This window comes from Balaenoptera ricei, chromosome 2 (assembly GCF_028023285.1).
Source record: "Balaenoptera ricei isolate mBalRic1 chromosome 2, mBalRic1.hap2, whole genome shotgun sequence".
Taxonomy (NCBI): Eukaryota; Metazoa; Chordata; class Mammalia; order Artiodactyla; family Balaenopteridae; genus Balaenoptera; species Balaenoptera ricei.
In genome coordinates, this window is record NC_082640.1 from 1,711,394 (window position 1) to 1,717,190 (window position 5,797).

The 5,797-nt window shown below is 41.6% G+C and overlaps 1 long non-coding RNA gene across 1 annotated transcript; it reads left to right on the plus strand.

Moving 5' to 3' along the window:
* The first annotated feature begins 1,193 nt into the window (after positions 1-1,193).
* Positions 1,194-3,017, plus strand: LOC132356466 (uncharacterized). The gene is made up of 3 exons (XR_009499866.1): positions 1,194-1,624; positions 2,145-2,336; positions 2,869-3,017. It is a non-coding gene; the product is annotated as an uncharacterized LOC132356466 (long non-coding RNA).
* Positions 3,018-5,797: the final 2,780 nt, after the last annotated feature.

Here is a 5,797-nt window from a genome sequence, read left to right on the forward strand (position 1 = left end):
AAAGCACTGAATCTGTGAAGGGCAATAAAACGAGGTATGCCTGTATAATGGAGTTCCAAAAACGAAACAGAGCTCCTGACCTCGTGGAGCTAGCAGCTATTCTTGTGGAGCAGACTTCACCCCTCAAAATTACACAAACACATGTATAACTGCTAAATTATAATCACTAAAAAGAAGGATAAAATGCAGGGCAAGACCTCTATAGGTAGGTGAGCACATGATTTTGTTTGCTAGGCCCAGTCCCAGTTTATACCCATATCCCACATAATGAATTATAGTACCTAATTTCACTCTCAAAAGGGTCCTGGTCTGGAAGAGAAACCATAAGGCCACCCTAATACTAGGAAACTTAGGACAGTCAGGGAAACTTCCTGAAGGAGTGACCAATGTGTTGAGATCTCTAGGAATAGGAATTAACCAAGGGTGAGAATATTTCAAGCAGAGGACCTTATACAAAGGTCCTGTCACGGGAACAAGCACCGAACATTTCAGGAGCTGAAAGCCTGGTGTGTTTGGAACACGGGGATCAAGGCAGTACAGTCTTTTAAAAAAAATAATTAATTAAAATTTTAACTGAAGTATAGTTGATTTATAATATTGTGTTAGTTTCAGGTGTACAGCAAAGTGATTCAGTTACATATATATGTGTGTGTGTATGTATATATCTATATCCTTTTTTCAGATTATTATTATTTTCAGATTATTTTCTATTATACATTATTACAAGCTATTGAATAGAGTTCCCTGTGCTATACAGTAGGTCCTTGTTGGTTATCTATTTTATATATAGTAGTGTGTATCTGTTAATCCCAAATTCCCAATTTATCCCTCCCCCCTTCCCCTTTGGTAACCATAGTTTGTTGTCTATGTCTGTGGATCTATTTCTGTTTTGTAAATGAGTTCATTTGTATCATTTTCTTTTCAGGTTCCACATATAAGTGATATCATATGGAATTTGTCTTTGTCTGACTTACTTCACTTAGCATGACCATCTCCAGGTCCATCTGTGTTGCTGCAAATGGCATCATTTCGTTCCTTTTTATGGCTGAGTAATGTTCCATTGTATGTATGACCACATCTTCTTTATCCATTCACCTGTCAATGGACACTTAGGTTGCTAAGGAAGTGCAGTCTTAAAATGAGGTTGTCCAGGTTGTGAGATAGACCATGCAGAATCTTAGAGGCCAGGTTAGGGCTTTATTGTAAGACCAACAAGAAGCTAAAGAAATCTTTTTTTCTTTTTTTTAAAAATTAAATTAAATTTAATTTAATTTTTATACAGCAGGTTCTTATTAGGTATCTATTTTATACATATTAGTGTATATATGTCAATCCCAATCTCCCAGTTCATCCCACCCACCCACCCCCAGCTTTCCCCCCTGATGTCCATACGTTTGTTCTCTACATCTGTGTCTCTATTTCTGCCTTGCAAACCGGTTCCTCTGTACCATTTTTGTAGATTCCACATACATGCGTTAATATACGATATTTGTCTTTCTCTTTCTGACTGCACTCTGTATGACAGTCTCCAGGTCCATCCACGAGAACTGTTAAATCAAGGGAGTTACGTGATGAGACTGAGTTTCCAAAGCATCATCGGTTGTACGCGGAGAGGGGATGAGTGGTAAGGGGACCAGGGCACAGGTAGGGATGAGGCCAAACTGGAGGGACATTTAGGAGGAAAGTGGACCTACTAAGGGACGCTTTGGATTTGGGAGCTGGACAGAGGGCTTTCACAAATGCCTCTTCAGTTTCTGTTTGCAGAATGGCTTCATTTAGAGAGACAGGAGACACTGAACGAGTACTAGCTTTAGGGGAAGACATGTGAGTTTGATTTTACACACACTGACTTTCAAGTATCTTTGAGATTTACCCAGGAGGCAGCTAGAGACGTAGGACTGAAGCTCAGAGTAGCGGCTTGGTTTTGAGATGAGTTTGTGGGTCACTTGTGTCCTTTGTGTTTGAAGGATGCATGGGAGAGATTGTCTGGAGGGAGGAGTGGCCCTAGCGTGGAGCTTTGGGGAATTCCGACGTTAAAACTGGAATGGCAGGGGTAAAGTTCACACACTGCTCATAACAGGGAAAATCAGACTCAGAGCTAAGAGCTTTATAATAATAACTATTATCAAAACCTATTTTTTAAGAGGTGGAAATTTGCATGGAGCTATAACCCTAAGCATGGAGCTTTGGGGAATGTCACATTTCCAAAAATGTGGCCGAGGAAGGACTTCACACAGCAGCCGAGTGGCAGGAAGCAACCAGATGAGGAGGCAGCTTTACGTCTTGGCCAGAAGTAACCCAAGGGCACGGTCAACAACATTGGGAGTGCCCAGGAGGTATTTTTAGTGTGATATGCTTAGAACAAAGCATGGAAAGCAATAACCTTGACTGAGCCCCTCCTAGGAGAGGAGTGCGGGGCTCACAGTTAACCATGAGGCTGTGGAAACGTGGAAGGGTAAAGCACGGAGAGGACAGGAGAGCGCGAACTGAAAGTGATTCGTGACAGCTCTCTCCCGGCTCTGAGTTGTTCTTAACCACAAGGATTTTAAGCACAGCTCAAAGTCAAGCCTGAGCTTCCCCTTGGTCCACTGAGCCGTCCACACAGAAGGACAACGGGGAGAGGGGGATGGCGTGAATTAGGAATGTCACCGCTGCAGTCAGGAGAGTGGGGTGAGTCTGACTTAGATCTGGGGTTCCTTGCCTGCTAGGAGCTGGGCAAGCACTGATACAGCCCAGTATTCATGTCACCTGTGAGCTCATGCCACAAAGAGGGCCTCGCTTGTGCAGTAGATGTGTTCCTGGAAGGTTGGGTGTTCATCAGATTTTTGTAAGCCGAGTAATATAATTTTCACTTTTTTGACTTCACAGTCTCATTTCAGAGATGATTTATCCTGATTTATTTTCAAATGATGTTTCTCAATGGAATTCTACTCAGCCATAAAACAAACTGAAACAAAATGAAACTGAAATAACACCATTTGCAGCAACATGGATGGACCTAGAGATTATCATGCTAAGTGAAGTAAGTCAGACAAAGACAAATACCATATGATATCACTTATATGTGGAATCCAAACTATGACACAAAGGAATTTGTCTATGAGACAGAAACAGACTCACAGACATAGAGAACAGACTTGTGGTTGTCAAGGGGGAAGGGGAGTGGGGGAGGGATGGAGTGGGAGTTTGGGGTTAGTAGATGCAAACTAGTATATAGAGAATGGATAAACAACAAGGTCCTACTGTAGAGCACAGGGAACTCTATTCAGTATCCTGTGATAAACCGTAATGGAAAAGAATATGAAAAAGAATATATGTATATATAGCTGAATCACTTTGCAATACAGCATAAATTAACACAACATTGTAAATCAACTATACTTCAATTTTAAAAATTAAAAAAGAGAAAAGGAACTTTTTTTAAAAAAAAAACAAAATGATGATGTTTCTTAACAATTTTGACAAAAGGTTACTTTCTTTGTTCCTTTCTTTAAAAAATGTATTTATTTATTTTTACAGTAGGTCCTTGTTTGTTATCTATTTTAAATACAGTAGTGTATACATGTCAATCCCAAACTCCCAATGTATCCCTCCCCCTTTCTTTCTCCTCTCCCCCCCAACCCCAATTTTTTTTGTCAAGAGTTTAATGATCTAAAAACACTTAAAGCCATTAGGGGGTTACCATAGGAGAAGAATCCTTTCACAGTATTATTAATCCATGGCTCTGCTGGGCCCTGAGGTCCAGCTCCTGCTGGCAATGTAGTGGGTGCAACACTAAAACATGGAGGGGGGCTTCCAACCAGGGCTGGGAGCGGCGGCTACAGACTACGGGCTACTTCCTTTTCCTTTGTACCCAGAATGGAAAACTGGGCCCAGCTGAGGGGCAGTCAACCCAGGAGGTGAAGTAACGATGGTTTCAGCTTGGACCCAACACGCATGTGTACAGAAAGAGCATTTTTCTCCAGTGAATTCTCTGAGCATTTTAAACATAATTAAGGAAGTGATATTCAAAGATGAGAGAAATATCTACTAAGTCCTTTTTTTCAAATGGCAAAGAATCTGAGAACGTCAGATGTGGGGTTCTTTTTCACAGCTTGCATTTTGGGGCTTAATTTCTGTGCAACTTCTCCAGCCAACTAAAAGAACTGTTTTGCATAATCAGGTTGCAAGCGAAGTGGAATAAAAATTTTATTTACACGGGGACTTGACTGTTATGAGGCCCTTTGGATATTGTTCATCGGCTGCCGGAAGAGATTCTCAGACTCTAATTCTGGGTGTTTTTCATCCAATCACTTAGGGGCACGTTAAAGATGACAGAATATTCCTCAACATCTCTAATGAAAGGTGGAGCCTGTGCTTCTTCCCCTTGAACCCGAGCGGGCTCTGACAAATAGAGCACAGTGACGCCGGTTTTCAGGTCCAGGTCTTGAAGGCCTGGCAGCTTCCACTCTGCTTCCTGCAGCCCTGAGCTGTCACATCAGAAGCCCAAGTACTGCGAGAGAGACTAGATGGGGAGGCTTGGACTCCAGCCGGAGAGGGGGAGCTGAGCCCAGCTGAACCAGCCTTCCTGAATTTTCCACCAAAATGTCAGGCATATGCGTGAAGCCATCTTGGACCCTCCAGTTCAGCCCTGCTGCCACCAAAATCCACCCACTGTCCCCCATCAATGCCGTGTGAAGCAGAAGAAATGCCTCGTTGAGCTGACCCAGAGATCGTGAGGATGAATGCAATGATTTCTGTCAAGAAGCAGGCCTCTGATAAGAACCTTTGAACCTTCCAGAAAAAAGAAAAGTTTTCCTATTTCAGGAATGCCTTTCCAAGACACATGACTCATTTATAGCCACCTGCAGATTACAATCTACAGCGTACATTCCAGGCAGCATTGGGGCATCTAAATTTGATTAGGCAGACGAAAAATTCCTGTATTAAATTCTTATCTGGTTTTGAAAACTTTCTCATAGACGCCCTGAGAACAGATGCCAATCATTCCCATTGACCTTTGCTCTACTGATTATCCTCAACATTCCCTGCCAGAAAGTGCAGTAGGTTATAGAACAAGCCATCATTTTTAATTGGCTTTTTCAGGAGCAATCTATTAGATTTGTAGAAACCTCATTCCAGAGCGTCAAGGGCAATTTTATTGAAGAAATGTAAGAACTAAGCTCTTCTACTTCTGCAAGAACTTAAAGGTATTGGATGGGTAAAATTACGAATTGATTTGCTATACATCATACTAGGGGATATGACTCTTGTGTCTCAAATAAATCAATAATTGCACTCAGTTTTTGCTCTGTGCGTGCTGTGCTCTCTACGGATGGACAAATGCCTGTTTCTCTAAAATGGTGCAGTGATGGAAGGTTCTGGCTATTCAAATATCCAAATATTTGACTTAATTGGGAATTCCTATCCATACCAGAGAGTATTTCCCAATTTCAAAAAATTGCAAGTAAATGAAATACTTTATAACTACCACTGGCAATGATTTTTTTCCTTGTCTGATGATTCAGAAGGCCCAGGAATTTCCAGGGTGCCCAAGGGCGCCCTTAGGAACTTCACGATGTAGACAAAGAAAGTACAAGAAACTGTGAAATCTGCTATTAAGTCTATGTCAATGTCAGATCCCAGAGTTGTGTAGAATTCATGCTGCAGAGCACGTTGTTCACTTATCATTTCTCTTTTGTTTTTATAAAAGCAGAGCCTGGAAAAAAAATCCATCTGTTTGTTTGAAGTTTCTTGGTCTTCCAACTTGGTGTAAAGGAGCATCTCCTATACGTGAATATGTACGTGTCCCTGGAAA